Source organism: Bombus affinis, unplaced genomic scaffold (genome assembly GCF_024516045.1).
Source record: "Bombus affinis isolate iyBomAffi1 unplaced genomic scaffold, iyBomAffi1.2 ctg00000059.1, whole genome shotgun sequence".
NCBI classification, from domain to species: domain Eukaryota; kingdom Metazoa; phylum Arthropoda; class Insecta; order Hymenoptera; family Apidae; genus Bombus; species Bombus affinis.
In genome coordinates, this window is record NW_026108820.1 from 924,019 (window position 1) to 949,816 (window position 25,798).

At 36.9% G+C, this 25,798-nt stretch overlaps 1 protein-coding gene and 1 long non-coding RNA gene across 2 annotated transcripts in view; one reads left to right on the forward strand and one right to left on the reverse strand.

Moving 5' to 3' along the window:
• Positions 1-25,798, forward strand: part of LOC126926793 (uncharacterized) — a 224,593-nt gene that overhangs the window by 160,949 nt on the left and 37,846 nt on the right. The window lies entirely within an intron of this gene.
• Positions 23,780-25,798, reverse strand: part of LOC126926837 (uncharacterized) — a 55,216-nt gene continuing 53,197 nt past the window's right edge. Inside the window, exon 2 of the long non-coding RNA XR_007714918.1 lies at positions 23,780-24,877. This is a non-coding gene — a long non-coding RNA (uncharacterized LOC126926837). The remainder of the gene's footprint in view (positions 24,878-25,798) is intronic.

The window sequence follows — 25,798 nt, forward strand, 5'->3', positions numbered from 1 at the left end:
TTATTTTCCTTGTGGGGATGATCTCCGATTCTTCTAAGTAAATATCTCGAAACACGAAGTTTAAACTTGTACCGATGTATGACGCTGCCGTTGCGTCATCCATCGTGAGTGCAATGTTTCTGTAATGGCTTACCTTGGTTAAGTTGTTTGCGGCTTTCTTCACTATCGATAAACTGAATAACCGCGGACGATGATCTCTTGCTTGATATTCTGGAGGAAAGACATCACATACTTCATCTTCTGGTTTTCTTATGGATTCTTATGCATTCTATTTTCTCCCTCTTGCGTTCTCGTTCACGGCGATACGTAGCTTCACTTCTAACGGCATGGCGTAGTGAAAATCGATTTGTAAGATGGTAATTTGGTGATAATTCAGGGATCGATTCTGTAGTCTGAAAATCGAGTTTTTATTATGAAGTAAATAATAAAATACAAAAATAAACGACAATTAATATGCGTTTATAACAATAAATAACAATAATTATATAAACGGGAAATAACAAGTCTTTAGTACAATGTTTACCTGAAAATTGAGAATCGATTTTCAACGTCCTGAGCTACCGATCTTTCTTCTTCAGTCTTTAAAATCTTAAATAACTATTCCGTAACCTTGTTTGTCTCTAATGTAACTCTCTATCCGTCCGTTCGGGAAAAACGTGCTTCTTAAAATGGTCGTCCGTAAAACAAGGGAAGATCGGTCTGTCCGTGAAACACAGCCTGTCGTGCTACCCGCGAAACAAAAAGAATCCCTATCCTACATGAAATCTAGGGATCTTGCATATATATATGTATCCTTTTAAAATTCTAAAAAATTATACAGATTCATAAAAATATAGTTAAAGACTTTGTAATATAGCGGTTTTTAAATAAATATATATAGTTTTTAAATAAATGTTAAATTTCTTCCGACTATTCGTATCACATTACGATTATGCTCTTTTAGTTCTATAGCTTACGAAGTTAGTTTAGAAGTCGAGGCTTACCTCACAGGCTTACACAAAAGTATTGGTTGAAGTTTTCCTATCAAAAAAAAAAAAGTAAAAAAAAAGGAAAAAGTTGTAATCGCTTTAATCCGCAGGTTGTAGTTAACACGTTTGTGTTTCGATTTAAAAGTTAATTCAATTAATCCATAATATCGAAATGTTGCTAACTGTTATTTTATATTTTTTTTATATTATTTGATATTTAATCGTTTGATGAATACCATAGATATCTGATATTTAATCATTTAGATGAATTTCATAGATATGTAATATTTCATCGTTAGATGCGTTCCATCAAAGTTTAATATTCATCCGCCCACGTTCTCTAAGGGAAGATTTCATATAAACTAATATTCATAACGTTTTAAGACATTTATAAAATAATTACGTAACACTTTATGTTAATTTGGAAATTTAAATAAATTAGAGAATTATCAACACCATTCGTTGTTATAACGATGCTTAATAACTCGGAATACAAACAGCTTTCAAGTAATCGGATAAAATTTATCATGCTGCTAAAGTAAAAGTATGATTTATACAAGGTAAAATCTCCTTTGTAAGTAGTGTGATGCTCGTAATGTCAGGCACACGAAGTATACGCGCATATTATATCACGTAATTTCAGCTTTATTCCATCTCTTAATCGCTTGGTTTGAAGAAGCCGTAAGTAACAAGCGAAGCCATAGCGTAAAATAGTTTTATTAAACTTGTAAACAAATATAAGAAATATAGTCGTAGTATCCAACTGCAAGTTCAAATGCGAAAAATAACGTTCGGGAAAATTTGTGACATGGTGAGAAATTTTATACTCATATCCTAAATTGATAACATATATATTATTTGTAGAAAATTATATTTATTTGTATATATGTAAACATAATATCTATTAATGAAAAAGTTAATTAAGAAATATTCTATTATTATTACTATTCGTATCAATTATTTTTCATTTAATAAAAAACTAGTGTACACCAACTCATGTTCATTCTACTGATCTTATTTTTACGGTTCGAAATATATATATCGAATTTCGATTTTCCATCGTGTTTCGCTCATGATTCATAAATATTAATTAGCATGCGATTAATTGGTGTTATAATTCAGAATGTTCGATATTCATTTACATTTATATTACTTTCACGTTATAGTTAAATATTTAACGTTGGTTAAATATTTTATTATTTGAAAGACTTGTGTATATACTTCATATGCGACAAAAATTGAGAATTATTCACGTTTTTTAATTTAACGATCCTACTTTTATTTCAATTAAATCTCGATTCTTAAACTTTCATTTATTCGCGTCAAAATTAAATCCTAAGCTTCAATCCTACGCTTCCCTATGTAAAAACCTTTTAATCCTTATTTTTCGAATAGTTTGCGAGAATTGATCTTCGCGCAAGAATTAACGCCACTCAAGTACTAATTGATTCCATCTCCAGAGCGCTTAAGTGACATTCGATTGTCGCTTGAGTAGTTCTTATCCTCGCTGTAAAATACGACAGAATTTCGATTCCTCGATCATTAATTACATTATGAGACTACTTTCTCACGCTTTTCCATTCCACGCCGTGATTCCGCTCGCCTAACTACTCTTTCGTTATAGCGCCGATCAGACTTTCAACAAGGTCACGATTAATCTCGATAATGAAATTTCCATCACTATCGCAATAAAAAAGATTATTCTACGTTAAGCTATATCTTCTTTTATTAATTGACAGAATGCATCGATACGTTGATCGCCACGTGAATTTTATAGATTTTGGCCAATAGATCGAATAGAAACACAGAGTGTGATTCTACGTGAAAAATAAGAAAGATAGGAAAAACACCTGGTATGATTTATTACAATTAATTTTTTTTCATCCGAGGATCGAAATTGAGGATTTAACCGGTGTACTGAAATTTTTACAAATTTTATTCCACATTTTCCACTCGGTTTTTCACGTAGAATCAGTAATTGCTCGCTTCTGCCGCAATATTTTTCAGCCCATTTACATTATTAAAAGAAACGTTTTACTTTTCCAAGGTATTGTATTACATTCGCGCACTCTTCTCCGACAACGTTACCTAATTCCTTCATATCGTCGGAAATTCCTTGGCCCGTGAGATTTAGCCTATTTTAGCGATCCTGGGAAATTCAATGAATAACAGTCGATTCGATCGATACGAGGAATTTTAAAGTTCGTTCCTCGGTATTCGTGTAATTTCATTATTCGCGTTTCATTCGTTGGGAACTTGCGTTAATTTGTTCGCCAACTGGAGGTTGCATAAGTCCGTCGATTTTTATTTCCACGAACTGTTAAAATAGGATAAAATTTTGTTGCCATAAATTGTATTTAACGTCTTTAGCGGAGTTATCAACCACGAGCTATTGTATAAAGCTTATTACTTATTGTATAGAACTTTTACTATATCGTAGATCAATAACGTACTAAGATTATGAAAAATAATTTCACGTGGCTGAGATACGACGGAGATTCGGAAGATTTTGGAGATTTATGCTCGTAATATTAAGACTTATGTACGCGACTCGAATATTTATGTATTCTCCTTCAATATCCTTAATCCCTTCGATATGACGTATAAAATTTACAAATTGCCATTTTAACACAATTCAAATATAGTTCACGTGGACTACACGCGAACGATGTGGTTTCGAATTTATTAACTAAGCGTTATACGTTCCTCAATGTGGACATTACTTATGTACATGGAATGTACGATTATAGTTAGAAACGTGGCTGAAAATACAGATTTGTTAATGGTATAAGTTACAGTTGCACAATGATGAGTCATAGCAGATGAGATTACCATAACTTCGAATATAACTTTTATCGTTACAATTCTATGTTAACGTTGTATTTGCATCTGACAGTTTGTTGAATTGCGTGATATCACGAAGATGGCGAACTAAGTTTAACTTGGTTTAAGAATATAAGTTTAACGATAAGTGAAATCTACCAGTTTCTTCTCTTTTTTCTTCTTTTTTTCTTTTTATTTTGCTTATTTCCTTATTTCGAGAGTTTCGTATAATTCTCATCTATCCAGGAATAATTTAAATGTAGAAAACAATTCAACGAAATGAGAAATATACGTTTGTTTCATGTGCGATTAAAAAATTGCATCCGACGAATTTAATATATCAATTAATAAGTATTATATTTGTTTGGAATGTTATTTCTGCAAAATTGTTTAGAATTGTTCTTTGGATATTTAATAATACGTATCTTGTAAGTTAACGAAGATAATCGCGATTTGTTGTTTTTTTTTTTTTTTTTTTTTTATTAATGTAACTTTTACATACTGCTGTGTCCGCTAAAATAAATTCAGATATTATGGAGGTTTCAAATACGTAACGACAAGAAGATATTGTGCCTGGAAAATAGTAGTAAATGTTGAATATGTCGATGTTAAAACGTCTTTAATATATTCGGTATAAATATATCGAATTTAATTTATTTTCAAATTACATTATTATTTAATGCTCGCGATTAACAACCATTTCCAATTACATATTTAATGATGCATCTATTATCAGAACTTATTAAAACATCGCATCTCATCGAAGATCACGTTATTCTGTGATTGTTTCGTACTCGCTACGTTTTATGTACGTACACGTAATGAGAATTAAAATTTATCGAAGGAGGAGCTGCGGTCTGCGAATAATTTTTTAACAAAAACGAAAAAAAGAATCGTGTTAAATCTAACTAAGTATCTCTGTCTGTTGTTACAAATATTACGTTAAAATTGTGTACGAGACGAATAAATCGTAGAGAAATGGGGAATCGAAGAGGCAATTATGGCATAGAAATTAACAGGAAAAAATAATCTTATCTGTTAATTTTTATAGGATAGTTTGCTTTTTAATTTTTATCTATAGGGATAAGAGTAACCATTAGAAATGTAGTATCGTGGGCAAAAGGCCCAAGATATCGGCCGAACCGTATACAAAGTGGCGAGAGCCGTGGCGTCGTCGAGTACATCAATGTGTCGTCGGTCCTTTCAAGTGGACAGTTTTGTGGAAAGAGCCTGCGTGACTCTGGCCACGGGGTTTCGGGACACGTGTTCGATGGGACGAGAAAAAACAAAGAGACGCTAAGGGTAGTGTTAGTTGAGACGCCAGCGAGAACGAATTCAAAAGGCGTGCAGTATGAGTTGAGAAGCGAGAGCGTGCGAGTGCAGATGCCGAAGACGAGAGTTGTAGAGTTGCTAGCGTTGTAGAGAGATCGAGTTGTTAGTTATAGAGTTGCGAGAATGATTTGAACGGAATAAGACTTTTGTGTTTTAGTTCAATTTGAACATTTATCGTTCTCTGTCCATTTAATCTCTGTTATTTTTATTTATCTTAATAAATAGTATTAGGAGAATTTTACAAATCTAAATCATCCTAATCCTATCCTTTTTCCGATACTACAGAAATACTTATAGAAATTTAATGGAATTTTCTGTTAAAATTACATCTACCTTGATTGAAGGAAATTTTAATTAATTTCATTCTTAAAACTCAACGAATCAAAGTAAATGCTTAACATTCGTCATACATTAATTGAATTCGCTAAAATTGATGTACCAAATACATTTCACCATGATGAAAATGTTTTAACGTTTGCATCGATATAATAGCGTTTGTACTGGTGTATTTATCGATGATATGTTTACTTGAAATACGTGAAAACAAAGTATAGCTACAACAGGCTGTTTAAAAACAGAATGTAAATTATTGAACGTACTTTCGTACTGTGACGATAAATCGTGGGGATTGTTAATGAATTATTATGCACTCGGTAATAAAATACGCTTGCAAAATACAACATCTTTTTGCATGGAAGCTTTGATATTAATATTAAATATGCAAACAGGATATACAGCGTGATGAAGGCTATTCATTTAGTTTGCTTATTACTTTATAGAATGTTATAAACGTTAATGTTACGCCACGAGGCTTAACACAGGCTGTATTTTCTAACCGTCACTCGCGGCCCTACAATGTCTCAGTCAGATCGTCTTATCTGACCGCCGGATCATATACAATGTATCGACGAGCGCATAGCTGTCGCCAAGCAGCGAGTTCTCGAAACGTCGAATTTGGTCCGTTACGTTTTCCACGCAAGAACAGACATACGTGATCATAGGCGCGAACGGTGGCGTGACCTAAGTATAGTGGGGGTCGTCTTAAAGATGAGACAAAGAAATCATCAAAAGTCGATCAGTTCCTTGTGACGTTACACTTGTAACGTCGAACGTTACACTTTGAGTCAAATTCTGAACGCCAATTCAAGTCGATCCGCGACATAGCCAAACATTCGCTTATTTTATTAAGTATAATATCGTGCTACGTCCACCAAGAGATTAAGCTCAATTGTAAGAGCCTTGCTCTATATTGTATACATCTATATTATCTGCGTGCGATAAAGTTGTTAATTGTTTATATCTTTTCAATCGTGTAGACTAATTGTTGGAAATATATATTATTATAATTCTGTGACTCTCAGTGTTATACCGCATCAACCACCCCGATTATCCTAACCGAAATACGGGGATCGAACTATTCGTGGTGTCGATTATTCTAATCGTAACGGGAATTTACGACTCTCGTTGACGCGTATTCTAACGACCGCGTCTCCCCGCGATAGCTCGAATTTACATTAACTTCATATAGTTTAAGAAAATTATCACGGAATACACGTCACGTTGCACATGGAACATTTGCGGTGACATTTCAAAGACTGATTAACAGAATGTTATTATTGTGCCGTAGAGAAATACGATTAGTGCGCGGAATTTACTCGAAACTATAGTAGAAAAATGGTAATACGGCGTTTATTTAATTAGAATTTCATTTTACGTTTTAATCATTCTTAAGCAACCTTCCTCTTCTATATTTGTAAAAGAGGAAACGAACACCTCGCTTTTTTTCTTCTGGTAACTTCAATCTTGTAATTTTGCTAATAACTTAACGTTATAATAACTAAGATTAATATATTGTATAATAAAAATCCGTAATTCTTTCGAAAATTGACGTTATGTAAGGGTAAAGCTGTAAGTAAACGTTGGTTTATAGATATGAACGTTAACGGTATAGCAAACGTTTATTAAAGTAATAACGCAAATAATAAATGAAATACTTCCTTAAAAATGAAAGCATGTTGATCGAATGCAGTTGATTGTTACGTTTGACAGCCTATAAAATTTTTCTGAGAGTCGTGTTAAATAATGAACGTAAAAAATATTACTTTTTGCATGATTTATCATTAAACATGTTTGTTTAATAGAGCGAGTAAAACAGTCCCGGAAGGATTTGAGTTCTCATCGACCCTTTTTTCCCAGAAATTACGCTCTTGGTGCAACAATTTCAACAATTTTCAGCAGTTGCCAAAATTATTTTAATACAACTTTCAGCTGAAAAATTGTAAGAAATTGTTAGAATTTAATATTAGGAAAAAACGTAATATCGATGTTAAAAGAATTTATAAAGCGACACAGAAAGGACGTATTAATTTCTCGAAAGCAATTGAAAAGAAAAGCATGTTTCTGTTTTTGGGAAGCTTTTAAAGTCAGGTGTTCCATATTAAGTGCAATTAACTTGCAAATATTTATATTTGCGCAGTTCCTTCATTTTGAAATATTCGCAAAATTTGCTGCATATTTCGTGTTCGTTCCATCCTCCGAAATGAAAATAAAAATTTTTATTCAATGTCTGAATATATTTCATTATATTCCATCTTTCTCATGATCGAAAGTTTCTTCTTCTTTTTAATAATTATATCGTAGCAAATACACAAAGATATTCAATTTTGTACGATAAAACAATTTTTACTGTAACATCGTCATTTCACTATTTTATATTTCACTATTTGCAGAAATATTATACTTCAGGTAGTATACATAAAGATGAGACTTTGAAAATATAATTCCAACGAATATCGTTCCAACGAACGTTAATTTAATATTAATAGTTTTCACAACTAACAGTTTAATCCTACGCTCGGTATTTTGCCGACGGTAGTTGGTAAGAGAATATTTCTTTTTAAAAAAATTCGTCTCCCTCATGGCTATGTTAAAGAGAATCAATTAATCATTCAACTGCTTCATCATGCTTAATGTGAAAATCGCAGAAAAGTTATAAATACCTGCTATCAATCTTTATACACGTAACAATTGATTTAAATAATTAACTGCATTATATCCAATTATAAATTGCAGAGTACTGATTAATTGCAAAGCGATCATCTGCTATCGCCAAGATATTAAATGAATTAATATCCTCCGTATCGATCAGTAATTTCATTCTCTGTATCTATATGGTGTTTCCTATTAATAAGTTCGCAATTTCACAACTTCCTAAATACGATATTGATATTATATAATCCTACTAGAAACGAAGTACTTTTAATACTTTCCAGATAAATGATTATACACTTTACAAAAGTATCTTTGGTCTGAAAAATCTGCAAATAATTCTTGAATACGTATTCCAGGTAAAATACTCTCGATGTGTATTTTACTCTTCTTTTCTTTTCTTTATTTATTTGTCAAAAAACAAATATATCATTACGTGAAAGTAGCCGATACGATATTTAGAGCATTTCGAAGTTTTCTCTTGGGAGGTTGCAATTTAGAATCCCAAACATTGTTGCAGTAAATCCACGAACAATATACTTAGGCAGAGCGCTCAAATGAAAGCAATAACACTTGTCCCTTGTAGAACTGGAATCGATTTCTCTGCGGCTATTCACCCCTATAAAACATGCAACTGCGGCAGTCTGTTGTGAAATGGTCGATGGGGAATTTGTGATTTCAATTTACGATCAATCGTCCGTTATACTTCACGTCGCTAATACGATAAATTTACGAAGATGTGCAGAAACGGAAAATAGAAAGCGATAAGTTTTATTGCAACGATCAAGCTGCAATTTCCTATAAGTACGCGGAACGCCAAAAGTAAGAAATATAAAAGGCAAATGCTTGCAAGAGAAATGCTTTTCGCAAAAACAAGATATAATAATAATAATATACGTATGTTCGTGCAGTTTGCTACTTTCACGAATACGACTGAATAAACCGAAACGGATAGAGATTTATTTCATCCTCTACGTTTCCTAAACGTTTCATGGACTTTTGCATTTTTAAAATTCCCACAAATGCACGAACATCCGCGATCTAATAATCTAACGATGAGTCCGCTATTTCGGAAGATATTTCTATATTTTGGGTAAATCGTTGCTTTGTAATATTTGACATAAGAGATGCTCGTTAACGAACGCGTAACGTCAGATATCCACGTTTACCGCGACTCTTTCAGGAGAAGAACTTTGCAGCTAGGAGAGTTTTAAGGAACTTTTAATTTAGAAGAATTTTAAAGAACGACCGTAACATGTATATTCCGACGCAAATGTCGTTCCTGATAGGAGAATCACACAGTCGAGTTCAGCAATCGAATCGATGTTCAACAGACGCGAGGGCAGAAGCAGACGAAGAATAAAGAGAGAATAAACACGCACTCGTTAAATCAGCGCAACGAGTAAAGTAGATCTAGCCATTATTCCGTTCTGAAAAGGAAGACGAATGGAAGAGGAAAGGAAGGTTCAAAAGAGCATCGTTCGCTTTGATTATTGACACACGCTCACGCTAATAACGGTCATTGAAAGGCGAACGGAGAATGAGAATTATTGAAACTTGGAAATATCGAAAGCTTGAAGCTTCGCTAATTAAGAGAAGTCAACTGTCATAAACGTCGATGAAGATCCTATCGACGGAAAGTTAGGAAATTTAACCTTTTCCCTTTACGTTTGACTCGAACGCGAACAGTTCGATCTGTTTCTCGTTTGAGGAACGACCTAACGAGTATACAGAGTCTTTCGCGTACATTACTCGTCGGAAGTTTCGAGTCATTGCGCGTTTTTATCAAATTTTGCAGAATTTAAAGAATCGAAGACTTCGCTTTGATAAATTTTTAATTAAAGAAACGTATAGTCGAGTGCAAGCGATTATTGCTGATAACTGTAACATTTATTTTAGTAACGAAATTGACAGGAGATTTGGCATAGATAATACAGGAAAAGTATTTTAAGCTTTCCATATACGAGGGAGAAAAAGTTTAATTATTTATATCGTAAAGTGGCGTCAGGGAAAACCGGTGTCTTATTTCATGAATCTGAGTCTTCTATCGAGTAAACGTTCCTCTTTAATAAAATCTATAACGTGTTAGAACGATACAACAATTTTAGTTATTCCGTAGAGTATTACGACAACAGTCTTGGACCATTTGCATGATGATCAGGATCGCATGGTCAAGCAGACAAGTAAGTGTCACAGTGTAAAAGAAAAATAGTATCGGTGCATGACGTAGGGATGATGTACGGTGGTAAAGCGAAAGCTGAAGGACATTCGAATAAAAAGAAATAATAAAAAGAAAATAGTTATCGGTTATACAATGTGAACAAAATTACGTACGTGTTTAGAGCAACGACGTTGCCTACTACAGTTGTACGGTAACGAGCCTTTAGAATTTAAAGCCTGGATATTACTCTCGCGATGCTCGTCGATTATACGATGGACATTTTTCTAATAGTTTACAGTAAAAATATTCCTACGTCCAATAGATTGAATTTCAAGTTGAAAAATAATATTAGAAAAGACTGAAAACTTCACGATTCCTAGGATTACGTGTAACATTGCGTCTGCGGAGCCAGAAAATTGATCCACCGATTGGTCTCAAAGGAAAGTTATTTATAAGTCAAAGAGTATCGTATTGCATCGTTCTTTCTTTATTCGAAGCACTCGGGAACGTTCGCTGTAAACATTTCCATTGTATCGCGATCAACGAAGAATGATTCGTTTCGTAACTATAATCGCATTTTCATCCATAATGGACAAGACGAAACAAAGCGAAAGGAAAGTTGTACGTTCTCAATTACTCCTATACGGAACAAAGATCAGAAGTTATAAGTTATAGTCATAAGGGGCGACTTAATTGAAAATTACCAAGACACTTGACATCACGCGTTGCTCGAGAGCGAAGTTACGCGGATGTTTATATCGTCTGGGAGTCCCAGAGCAGCAGTTAAGGGTTAATATCGAGAGCGCAGCGATGGTAAACGTTATAATAATACAAAGTTCCGATATTCTCTAACTCTAACCATTCTACAAATTTCATCTTTAAACGGTATCGTGATCTGGTCCTGGTTTAACCAATTGGCTGTTTTCCACGAGTATACTCGTCACGAAGAGATGGCAGTATTTTACGTTACGACGAGCCCCGTCAGTACTAAATTGAAAAATAAAACAGTCGTTTCGTAACAACTTAATTCTATATTATAACAGCCACCCGTACTCCGTGTTCGACGAGTATACTCGCCATCGCTTACTGTTCGCGACACACTTTTAGGTACACGCTTTTCAAAGAGGTCGCAACCGCTAACTGCTAAACTTTTTTATTCTGACATTGAAATTTAACAAGAATAAATCAATATCAGCGGCAATTTCAGTTCTATCCTTGGCACGTAAATACAATATAATTTACCTTTAACGAAAATGAATGCAATTATTCGTAATTATTCGCGATACTATTTACTTATATATTTTCCTATGTTGTCTTACGTATCTGTTATTTGTAATAGATGAGATCGAACGAGAAATATTAGAGGATCAGCAGCAGGGTTAATTTATCAGTGTAAAAATATGCGCAAACTTCCACGATCCAGTTATAACACGCGATATAATTCGCTATTTGCTTAGCTCGCTTCGCCAACTGCCAGCCTCGCTATCTATGTCCATGAGGATCTATTAAGATTATCATTTTAATTACACGTTGGTTGATCGAACGGCCAACGAGAAACGCGGCCGACAATTTTGATTAAATAGCCGCTAGCGTTACCGAGAACACGGCTCGTGTAAAAGAATTTCGTCAGACAATTTTAGTTATCGGATTTGTTCGGCGAGACGCGCAAACAAACCGGCTTTCACCTCGTCAAAGGCTACGTTTCACGCGAAACTCGCGCCAGTTACAGCGTTAACTTCCTTTGTAGTATTCATGGTGAAATCGCCAATTCATTTCCACCGTCTGATAGTTCGCTGTCGAGTGCCGAAGCGTGCAGACGTGCCTCTAGTGCCCAGTGAAGTTCGAAAACAACACGTGTCGCCCAACCGTCGAAAGTGAACACAACGTGCTCCTATCTTCCCGAGTGTTTCCTATCCGCCAGAGAGAAGAAAAGCCTACGCACCTAACCCCAACCCGATCCCTGCCGCATAGCCTCACGACTAGTTATTCATATTGAAATAGCTAGCTCGATGATGGCCCAACAATCACGACCAGGCTCGCCTGTCCAAACCCATCACTACCCCGCGCTACTCCCCCCGTGGCAGAAATTCTGCAGATCCCCCCGTGCCAACGACGCCAATAAGGCGAAAAAACGCAAAACCGAACCAGCAGACACAAACTCGAACGAACATCCACCAACGCAAATTAACACCCACAACAGGTTCGCAATTTTGGAATCCACCAACGATGCCATGGAAACCGCAGGCTCACCACTTAACCACCACGCACAGAGACGCCCCCCTCCCCCACCAATATTTATTAACGATGTCATCGACATCCAGACAATGACCAAGTCCTTAGAGAGAGATATCTCCAAGGAGGACTATAACCTGAAGATAACCAACAATCAGGTAAAAATCCTGCCTACGAATCCAGAAGCTTACAGGAAGCTCACCAAGACACTCAGGGCCCTGAACGCCAACTTCCACACCTACCAACTCAAAGAAGAAAGACCTTTTCGGGTGGTGCTACGAAACATCCACCACTCCGCAGACATCGACGAACTAAAAATAGAACTATCGAAACTCGGCCACGAAGTCACCAATGTCAGCAACATAAGGCATAGAGTCACAAAAGACCCGCTATCCCTATTTTTCATTGATTTAAAACAGAAACCAAACAACAAGGAAATCTACAATATCAGTCGCATAATGAACGCCATCGTTAAATTCGAACCACCGCAAACCAAAAAGGAGATAGTCCAATGCAAAAGGTGCCAAAGATATGGGCACACACAGAAATACTGCAACCACATCTTCCGCTGCGTCAAATGTGCAGGTACACACCCCACCGACCAGTGCAGGAAATCACCGGAAACCCCAGCGAAGTGCATCCACTGTCAAGGTGATCATCCTGCCAACTACAAAGGCTGCTCAGCCTACAAAACTCTGTACTCAAGCAAATACCCCAAACTTAGAACAAAAGAGGAAAATTACCAAACACCCAGCTCGCCGAAATCCACCGTTATCCCAATCCCCCCAACCAATCAAACACCCAGCCCTATCAAACTCACCACTCCCTCAAACTCCTATGCCCAAGCGGTACAAGGCACTCAAAATACACCAAATAGCCACAGGGATCCTCCCCAAAATAGTGCCCCCACCTCACCTAACACAGACAACGTCTCTAGACTTGAAAAGCTAATAGAGAAACAATCAGAGCAAATAAACAATTTGCTATCGCTATTAACAATCATAATGGAAAAATTAATACGCCCAGACACAAAATAAAACCAAGACGCATAGCTCTGTGGAACGCCAATGGTCTAGCGCAACGCAAACTTGAGCTAGAACTCTTCCTAAAACACCAGCTAATCGACATAATGCTCATATCTGAAACCCACTTCACCGACAAAAACTACCTGAACATAAACGGATACAAGTTCTACCATACCCAACACCCCAGCGGAAAGGCCCACGGCGGCACCGGAATAATAATCAAATCAAACATTAAGCACTACGAACTTCCACCATTCCAGAAAGACTACCTCCAAGCAACAAACGTAGCAATAGAAGACTGTCATGGTACAATCACCACTTCAGCTGTATACTGCCCTCCCAGACATTCCATCGCCAAAGAAGACTTCGACTACTTCCTGGACACCCTGGGCAATAGATTCATAGCCGGAGGAGACTACAATGCTAAACACACCCAATGGGGTAGCAGACTGGTTACAGTAAGAGGCAAAAACCTCCTCAACAGCATAATAACCAACAACCTCAACTACCTTACCACATACGAACCCACACACTGGCCCACCGACACAAACAAAATACCCGATCTCCTTGATTTCTTCATAACCAAAAATATCTCGCCAAGACACGTCCAAATCAATTCCTCGGCCGATCTCTCCTCTGATCATTCCCCCGTGATAGTAACAGTCAGTTCAACCATCATCGAGAATACACCTAATGGCTCCATTCATAACCAACACACCAACTGGCAGCTCTTTAGAGAAGTCTTTACCCGCACAACTTCAGCCTCAACCTCACTAAAAACCAATGACGAAATCGAAGCAGCCACGGAATACCTAAATGCGAGCATAATAAACGCTATCCGCGTCTCCACACCGGCAAAAACGTCCATCAGCAATCACGAATACCCCCAGTACATATTAAAAAAAATAGCAGAAAAACGTAGACTAAGAAGGATATGGCAGACCCATAGAACACCGGAGGACAAACGCAAACTAAACAACGCAACTAGAAAACTATCCAAAACCATAAAGAACTACAATAACGACCGTTTTCACAAATATCTCGCCAGCCTGTCCCCCACAGCCGACTCAAACTACTCACTATGGAAAGCCTCCAGGAAACTCACGCGCCCCCCACAAATAATACCTCCAATCCGCCGCCCGCAGGGTGGATGGGCGCGTAGCCCTATAGAAAAAGCCAACATATTTGCTGAACACCTGACTGAAGTATTCCAACCCCATTCCTCCATAGCTGCAGCGGACGTCACCGAATACCTGCACACTCCCTTCCAAATGTCCCCTCCTATTCAACCCTTCACTTCTGCAGAGATCATAGAAGCAATCAGTCGCCTAAACCCCAAGAAAGCAGCAGGTCACGACCTAATAGGAAATAAAGCAATCAAGGAACTCCCCATAAAAGGGATCGCACTCATCGCATCAATCTTCAACGCCATCCTCCGCCTAGAACACTTTCCTAAGGCGTGGAAAATCTCACTAATCACCCTCATCCCCAAACCCGGTAAACCAATATATGAAGCCAGCTCCTATCGCCCAATCAGTCTTTTACCTACCCTGTCTAAACTATTCGAGAGGATGCTCACGAATCGTCTCCTTCCACTCCTAGAAGAATTGAAAACTCTCCCAGATCACCAATTCGGCTTCCGAAAACAACACTCAACAGTAGAGCAAATCCACCGCATAACCCACATGATCAGCCAAACCCTTGAAAAGAAAAAATACTGCTCAGCCGTATTCCTAGACATCCAACAGGCATTCGATAAAGTATGGCATGAAGGGCTACTCTACAAGCTTAAAAAAATCCTACCCCACCCATACTACTCCATCTTAAAATCCTACCTTACCAACAGACAATTCATAGTTAAATGTCTAGGCGCCACTTCCGCAACATTCCCAATAGAATCCGGCATACCGCAAGGTAGTGTCCTCGGACCCCTACTATTCTCCATCTACACTGCCGACTTACCCATATCAAACGAGGTAACAATAGCAACATTTGCCGACGACACAGCACTATTAGCTACCCACGCAGACCCGGCAATTGCCTCATCCACTCTCCAGCGAAGTCTCGACTCCATGGAAAAGTGGTTCCAAAAATGGGGTTTCAAAATAAACGAAAAAAAATCCTCCCATGTAACCTTCACGCTCCGAAAACAAACCTGCCCCCAGGTCACCATTAACAACACAATAATCCCAAGCAAGGACTCCGTAAGATACCTGGGCATGACCCTGGACAGGAGGCTAACTTGGAAAAAACATATCTCGGAAAAAACAAAGCAACTAAAGGAAAAACTAAGAAAATTCTATTGGCTCACGGGCCGACGCTCCAAACTAAACATACAGAACAAAATAACCCTCTACAAAGCCGTAATAAAACCTGTCTGGACCTACGGAATCCAACTATGGGGAACAGCAAGTAACTCCAACATTGAAATACTCCAACGCTTCCAATCGAAAACGCTAAGATCCCTATTAAATGCACCCTGGTATGTTACCAACGAAACAATCCACCGAGACCTCAAGATACCTACAGTCAAAGATGAAATACACAAGTTCAGAAGCAGATATAGCACAAGAGTCAACAACCACCACAACCCACTAGTCTCCCAACTACTGGACACGACGGACCGGATCCGCAGACTAAAAAGAAAATACCCACTAGATTAAACCATTAGTCCTACTAGAATCAACAATATAAAACTATTATAATCCATGTCATTGTATCACGCCAAACTAAGTTACTGAAAATTCTCAACGAGAATTGATTGTAAATATTCTAATAAATAAAAAAAAAAAAAAAAAAAAAATTTCCACCGTCTAATGAGAAAGACGAAACGGACGTATTCTCGGTGAACGCTTCCCTTTCGCGTCTCTGCCGTTCTTCGAATCGCTCTGCTTCAACGCAGTACAACCAGCCAGCTCTCTCGTTCGACAGCTGACAAATTGCCTGCGTAACTTGTTTGCCGCGACCGCGAGAACTATGTTTTAAGTCGAATGATCGTCAGATGTTACGAACAATTGGAAATTATCTTCATTTCCCATATCGCTGGCCGATGCTCACGATCTGTTCAGTTTGGAAAACATGGAACAGCTCGCTGGACGATTAGTTTGAATTTTACGGAATCGCGTTTGAGGTGGAATATGCCGAGATCGTAGAATCGTTGATGTTCGACTGCTCCCACGAATACTCTGGTGTCTGTACGTTTTATCAGTCGAACCTAACATTTCTCAGTGACGGATAAGTTTCTGTTCTTTCGCGCAACACATCTGCACGCCATCCCGCGCGGCTTGCCAACCAACGGTCTATCTGCCGTCCTTCTAACACTCCAGAGGCCCAAGGACCCACTATAAAGTTGCAATTCTAGCTGCATTGTTCGCACACATGGTCTAAGCACATCTGTTTGCCAGAAAAGACTTTCTAATTCCAGAAGAGTTTTCGGCCGGTTTTTAGAAAGGTCCTTGGGTTTATTATGTGCTCTTCAGAATTACGAAGAAAGCGGAGATATACCTAACGAAAAATCTGAGTTTCCCTGTAAACAATGTCGCCTAGGACCCAAGTTGGTAGGAGGTTTCTTCCTCCTCTCTTCCTTCCTAACATTGGTCCCAACCAATCGACATCGCGGATTGTTGCCCTCACTTTATTAACTAAAAATGTAAGCAACGAATCCGCGTTCTTCGATCAAAGGGCACACCCATACCAAGCTTTCCTCCGTATTTACATTAGAATAAGCTTCAGAGTTTTCCATCGTCTCTCACGGTGACTAGAGTTCCTGCATTCCCTATAACTCTCGCCGTTTCTATATCTCTCAGAATTTCCTACCACAGTCAAAGATCTAACTTCTAACATTAAGTCTCATACCGTGTTACTTTCATATCTATATTATTGCAGCGTGATAAGTTATTAAGTGTTTATATCTATTCAATCGTGTATACTAAGTGTTGGAAATATATATTTTAACTCTGTGAGCCACAGCGTTATCATACCTGAATCACCCCTATTATCTTAATCGAAATACGGAGATCGAACTATTCGTGGTGTCGATCATTCTAATCGTAACGGGAATTTACGACTCCCGTTGACGCGTATTCTAACGACCGCGTCTCCCCGCGATAGCTCGAAAAAACAGTTTCTTTTTAAAAAATCTACACATTCTTTTCTCTGTTCGAATAGAATGGAATAGAATTCCGATAAATAAGAATTTGGTATGAAACTAACAACGTTCCAGTCGTACAGAAAGAAAATACAATTTAATTAAAAACGTGGGAGGTGGTGTAAGAATCGGCGATAGAATTCATCAAGAGTACGTGACGTTGGAAAAGCTACAGTCACAGATGTTAGAAAATGGAAACGTGATATTGAGAATTATGTAAAGCACGTGGATTGCTCGAATGATGGGGTAACTATGGGGAAACCTTAAATACACTGATGTAATGGGATGGTTTCGTTGTGATAAAGACGATAATAACGACGATTTTATACAAATGGAAACAGCCAGCTAAAACGATAATGGAGAGGCACTTTCCCATGCCGAAGCACCCACGCCACTCGAAAAAGGGGCTTCGATCGTATAAAATTCACCGCGCAAAAGCTCCCAGGTACAGAGAAAATGTAATTTTACGCAGTTATTTCTACCGAAAGAATCATGTGACGTGGTGCTTAAAAAGATATGGAATGTATAAATATTCAAAAAATCAATTTTATAAAATTAAATCTATCGATCCATTAATAGGATTAAAAGAAAGGAATACATCCGAAATGTACACAAAATTGAAGGAAAGGAAGATTTGTATAAAAATTGTAATAATACGATGCAGCAATTTCACGATACCATTTAATTAAAGTGGGTGTATATATTTTTGAGAGCATCCTCTGTATATCAGAAATATATTACGAAATAGAAATATGTTATTACTGGTTTTCTGATGAGAATCCGAAGTGTATCAAAAATTTAATCGGCGTAGATATTTATCGACGCAACAGTTGCAATTTCACAGATACAAATATCTTGCGAGTTCTCTCATCGTCGTAATTTGTATCTCCTTTATATACATCGTCTGTCTGAATATTCTTTCTAATATTCTAATTAGACTGTAGATTTTGATGCAAATTCATATTTTTGAGGATATGATTGAAAAGAAAAAAAAAAGAGAAGTAAAGAGTATTTTGTATATTTTATATTTTCTTTCATATCACGTGCATTTTGTACAATTTTATTGAAATTGGATTACAAGAGCCAAGCAAATCGAACATCAAACGGACTACGCGTCGTGTGTTACTTTATAGGAAAATCACGACAATGTCTGTAACGTTCGTAGTATTTTACGATCCTATCTACGATAGCAATTAAAAGTTCATCAAACAGATGATTACATCACGTACGAGCCATTTGAAAGTCAAATTGTTCCATTTTCCGAAAATTTATTCTTTCTAACTCTTTAAGAGTATTACATCGTGGCTTATTAACATACTAAATAATAATTGACTGTTCGAATAGTTTGATGATTTTTGGAAAGTACGTGTCCCTGATAAATATAACTTCTACGCACACTTCCAAATCCGTTTGAAATTTCATCGATACGATCAAGTTAGGCGTGTCTCGCTACAGTGCTGCAATGATCATTTCGAAATGCTTCGTATATCATATACGCAAAAAGTTTCCAGCAACGTTGAAACAGATTCGCGAGCCACGTGTAATTTATTTATAAAAGATTTTTGCAACTGTCGAGACATCTTGGTATCTGTTAATAATCGTTGAGATATCATTGCAATCAAGTAAGTGCACTGTATCATACTTTTATAGATAGCATTCTTTTTTACGGATGGAAAGCCGTCTGATGGAAATTTGTCTGAAATGTCCGTCGTAAAATTGCATTTTCACGGGCAACAGAAAACAATGGAATTTTGTACAAAAGCGCAATACTTTAATTAGCGCAAAATTCCATTTTCCCCGCTGGGAAATTGAATTTTCTATTAAAGCGTGATACGTTTAATCAGCGGTGGCGTAAATTCAACAAACTAACAACTGGAATATTGACTTGTCACAATTTTGTGACACCGTATATGTCGTTGATACGTTCCAGTCTGGTCGTATTTACAATTTCAGAAATTTTGCAACTATTTTTTCATTTTATCCGTAACGAGAATAGCGAAGATAAGACAGGCAAACGTGGTAAAACGTTGAAAATTCGGTTACAGGGAAATCGAATAAATTTGAAGTTGAAGAAATTAAGAAAAAGTCGAAACGAAGCAAACGCGATTCCTTAAGCCACGATGTTCAGGGATTTTATAATCTTTCCGGTGACGTCTTCGACGTGGAATATCCAGAAGCTGAGAAATTGATTCTGTACGATGAAAAAGACGATGTCTCCACAGAATACAACGATACAATAGTGGAAGAATTATCGATCGACGTAAATCCTGTTGAGAAATGCTCAGTTGGTATGACCGCTAGTTACTAAAAGGTTACTAGGGTTATGTTGGTACGACTCCTAACGACGCTCTTTTGCCATAGGAGTCGACCACGCCTTAATTGCTAAGACGCATTGGGAGAGTTTAGACGTTTGCTGTGTGATTTGGTGTTTTGTATAAGAGATAAAATAAAAGGTGTGATAACCAATCCGAGTGGATCCGAGATTGATTATCAACCCCAACCTATATAAAATAACAAATCCCGAGGAAATTGGATACTTCTCTGGTCCTAAATGGCAAAGGAACAGATTATCAAGTAAGTCAAATATTTTTCCAAATGCCATTCTTGTACAATCGTTGCTTTTCTACTTACCACGTACAATATAGCGGTTAATAAATTAACGAATCATCGAATATTACTGAAAGAAAGAAATTGTACTGATATTCCAATCTATCGTGTACAAAAGTAATAATAACAGCATGTAATATAAGAATAGCTTATCTTCAGCCTTAAAAGAAACTCGGTTTACAAGTATTCTCCCTATTGCGTTCCACTCTCGCTTGATCTTCTACACGTTCATCTATATTTCGCTGTTTTTAATTTATTTTATTATTCCCTGTCTATTACACATATGTATATTGTCCATTGCACGAATCTTTATCTATCTTGCCTAATTTAATGTAAAAAAATAGAAAAATAGAAAAATTTGCTGGAGGAATACGTTTACCAAAATTTGTCAAGAATTTTAAAGAAATTTGCAGGATGAAATTCACGGTGATACCGAATTGATATTTTTGAAATTATACTTTTGAAATAATTATTTATATCATAATAATTATTCCACGAATACTTGCTCGTAGATATTAATTTATGCTTTTAATAATCATGCGTTTAAGCTATCAAGTCGAGTCGAGTAGGCTTTCTAATTTCGTGGAAGATAAGTCGATTTCTAAGATAAGTCATTTCATAGAGAAAAGACCAGCTGCTAAGGATTCGCCGCCACGATGGCTAGAGCTTGGAATAGCTGCTGATTACTCCGTGGTAGATTTTCATGGAATTCGAGTACAGCAATATATGTTGGCTCTTTTAAACATCGTAAGTAATACCAAACGAAATTCTGTTATTATACTTAGATATAGAATACCTCCAACTACATATGTACGCAAGCAACCGGGAAACATAGGGCAGAGTTATGCGTATCTCTGTATTTTCAACGTACGCTACTTGCTTTCAAACATCTCGATCGTATATTCGGATGGAAGCTCTGTATTTTCTGTTTACACTGTTCAAAGCTTACACGTATCTTTTAAAAAGTTCAGCGAATAATTTATCCGGAATGGAATTTTGTAATCGATTAATTTCAGCCATTCGGTAATTGGTTTTCCAATGCTGTTGAGATTAATAACGTACATTTCCTAAGATAAATATAACGAATAAAATTAATTTTTTAGGAAAATTATATAAGATACGATGTATTTACGAGAGTTTTGAATAATAATTTATTTGTAAGGCTGTAATACTGTTTTAACGCCTGTTACATTTTCGTACGTATTTTAATCCTAGGTCAGTGCAATTTACATGGACCCATCGCTCGAATCCAACATGATTCTAGTGATCGTACGAATGATTTTATACGCGGAAAAACGAGACGTTATGGTAAGCGATTTCCATTAAATTAAATCATTTAACTAAAGTAGTAACTATCTGAGATACGCATATGCGAGTGTCAATTATTTTATTTTCTACTTATCTGTACAGTGTATGGTATATAAATTATATAGGTCAAAATATCTGCGCATGACGTTCTAGATCGATAAAATGCAACGAGTTCCATTTTGTTAAATTGGACAACCGTGAACGATCCCTTGGAAACAAATTTCCAAACAAACAATTTTCACGGATCATTGGCAAACCTCGCATTTATCGTGTATCCGAAATATCTGTGTAATCGACTATTAAACCTTTTTCATCTCTTAAGAATCTTAATTTAATGTTATAGACCTATGATAATATCATTGATATACGACACTTGCGATTCCTTTTACTTTTCTTTTTCTGCTATTCTTCTCTGCTGTTGAATCAACATTTCAACATTTTTCAGGAAGATTAAAATACTAATAGCGTTACAAGTTACATTTGATTACAATCAACAACACGATTACTTGCACATATATTTATTATCATTGACGAATATTTATATATAGTATATAATGCATGATGTAATAATAAATATAATATATTCGTAATATTTGCTAGCTTTTATTAAGAAAATATTAATAAATTGTCGTAGGTCCGCCGTGGCGATGCCAGACGATCTCTCGAGAACGTGAACAAATGGAACAGAAAGATGCTGTCCTCGAAGGACGTAAATCACGATGTTGCTGTATGGTTGACGCGATTAGATATAGGAGGTCCTTCGAGATCGTGCGCGTTAAATCGAGACGAAGGCTTGACCAGCGCCTTTATCATCGCTCACGAAGTAGCACGCATGTGAGTGTCCCACATGTTGAGATATCGTTGGCAAACTGAAATATTTATAACTGGCCTGGGTATTTACGCAGAGACCGTGTGTTATTTATTTATGCAAATACGTACTTGTACGAAAATAATTTGAAAAATGAAATCTCCATAGAAGAACTTATTATCTTTACCGAATATCACAACGAGTACTGTACTTTGAATCTGCCATAGATTTTTGCGTATTATGTGCGTTCTTGCATTCCTCCTTTCACCTACGATGGCTCTTAAACAAGAAACGATATCGTAACGAGAAATACAACTTAGCTGAGCGTCCACTTTGGTTCCACTAGTGTTGTCCAATACGACTTTGTGTTTGACCTCGCTATTAGGGGACTTTTTACCCAACGTTTCCTTCACCGCCTTCACTACCTTCGATTTATCGAACTTGAGACTTAAACTGGCCGTTACCAAATCTTCCGGCTTTTTCGACATCGGTTGGTGTCTCTTCGTGAACCAATTCGACGGAGCCATAAAGGTCGAAATAGCGGCTTTCGAGGATCCGCTAAGCTTACTTTTAGCTCCGTGCAATGTCGACACGTCGAAGCTGTTGGAACGGAAGCTCTTCGATCGACTTCCTTTCTGTTCAGTCGTTTTTCCGGGCCAGTTTGATTTGCTATCGTCCCGGGAACTCGGCGCTTCCTCGCCGCATCGGTTGATTTCCGTCGCGGAAGACGCTAACGAGCTTAGGATCGATATCAGATCCGTATTAGAGCAGACAATGCCCGCAGCACCGGAAACGGATGCACTCGCGGCTCTTGGCAGTTCCGAGACGCGCTTTCGGAGAGAAGACGTCGGCGAAACCGACGGAGTAGGCATTTCAGAGAATCGTTGTTTCGGCTGTTGAGTGTAACGTTGAGCGGAACTGTTACCCTCCAGCGGCTGTATTTCGTACACTTGCTCCGTCGACGTCCTGTACATCCTTAAGCGCACCTGGCAAACGGATTGCTTTTATTCGAAAGACAGTTTCTTTTTTATCATAATTCGTGCGTTATGATACATGTTTCGATGATTGAGCCGTTAAGCGTGACAAAGCGATGGAATTGCTTTGCACAGAAATTCTTCAACACGTTGAGTGTTTAGGTGTTTAGGTACGCAAATAGACTAGAATATTTTGCAAGAATAAAATGTCTTGGTATGGTACGCTTTAATCTATCTATCCAAGTCAAAATAAGTATAAAAATCGCGTGGCAATCAACATGTTAAAAAAAAAAAAAAAAAAAAAAAAAAAAGAAAAAGAAAAGGAGAAACAGATGCTTCTGATTGTTTAGTGCATTTTCATAAAATCTTCCAAATGTTTAATTCTCATAGAATAAAAGGGAGAGCATACGTTTGAATCTCAGCAGATTTTATTAATTCTTTGAAACCATAAATATAATATGAGTATTACATCAACTTTAGTTCATACATGTAACAACATATTATTCTGCACGTAACAGTTACATTTAATGAAACATTTATTTATCCAGTAAATCCATATTCTCTATTAAACGTTCGTTTATTAATAAAACTGCCATAATCGTCCACGCATTGTTCGCTTCCTTAATTATTTTTCAAAGTATAACGATAATCAATGATGCAACAGAAATATCACGTAACATCCCAACAATCTTACATGAGATTTTAGCTGTTTTTACTATACAAATTAAGTCATTATTAAAATAAGTCATTATAATAATATATATATGTCGGAGATGAAAGAACACCGGAACCTTCCCTTTGGAACTTTGGGAAGACCCCTAGTATTGAAATTTAGATTTCACCATAGCCGTATTAAGAAACTGTTGTCATTCGATCCGACTGTATTTATTTGAGATTTATGATAGTGAGCTCGGGCTCGAGGCGACAATCAGTCGCCGAACGTAGCCGCGGTCAAAGGGATGAACGTTTTGTCTAACAAAGGCATGAAGTAATTCTATAGCTCTTCTTAAAAGAAATACTTGGGACAGGGCACGACGGTAAACGTTTCAATGGTTTCTGCCCCGTGGCTCGCCACACGCAGACTTTGTCCTTCGGGTAAGGTGATTGCCAGATGCCAACGCATCTTCACAGTATATGTTTAGCTGGGCGAGGACCGGCTACGAATATTAAGTTTCAATTATACAAAGTCTTTCAAGTAGACAAATAGCCTGTGCCCCCACTACGGGAAGATAAGAGAAATCTATCCTTCCACGAACGACGCTTCCCGCTAGCAACTTTTCCCAAGGACAGCTAATATCTTTCTCTAACCACCAACATGGAAATTGACCAATTAACAGCAACTTCAATTTCCCTCACCCTTCGAACGAAGACTTTTCTCCGCGAATCCGATGATCTCTTGGCACTCTCATGATCGTGCCCTTAGGCACACCCATCATAGATTTCTTCGACAGCGTCACCGCGACGGAGAGCCACTCTCTCTAGTGCGATCTCATCGGCAATCGACCTGTCTTTCGTATACGTAATAATTGCCCCTTGCTCTAACATAGTGTAACTTAGACGCTAACGAAGGGTAAAGTTCGTCATCCCGTTGACCGCGGATTCGTTATTGAGCCTAGGATCATTGTCATTTGCTTCTCGAGTATCTAATTATCGCGATTACTTGTCCAATTCCATCATAGTCATATTTGCACTAGTAAATATCTCCTCTATTGCATAACGATCACGTCTAGCGCCAATAGGGATTCGTTTCACACCCTTAAACCTAACTCTAATCTTAACGCCAACCCGACATATATATATATATATATATATATATATATATATATATATATATATATATATATATACATACATATATATATTTTATACATACATACATATATCAATTTTTATACACATAATTATACATATTCATTTTCATTTAATATTTTCATTTAATAATTTAATAAACCTTCGTCCCGCAAAGGCAAATAAATTCACGTATAACATTTCTCTTCAGCGGCATTGTTCTAGGATTGTATTTGTTGAAAGAAGGATAGCATTAAGCGCTGGAATAAAGAATGACGAATCGTTATTCTTTAACCATCGTACTTAGACACATATTTATTGAGCTACTTGTATTTTAATCGAAGTCTAATATCCTCCATCTGTAGGTGTAAATATTACTGCCGTTGTTAATGTTATTTAAGTTTTACTACTGGAAAGGACATTTAAGTTTGAAGGCAGGCAAGTCTACTGTTCTTAAAGCTGACATTTAGACATCTAAGATTTTTTGTGTCTTTATTGACAAAAATATATTTGACTTTGCATATCTAAAATAAAGGATTTGCGTTATATAAAATAAATAGATCATCTTTCTTTAGAAAATTCAATGTGGTGAAATTAGAATATGAGATAAAAGAAATACTATGCATATGATTTGATT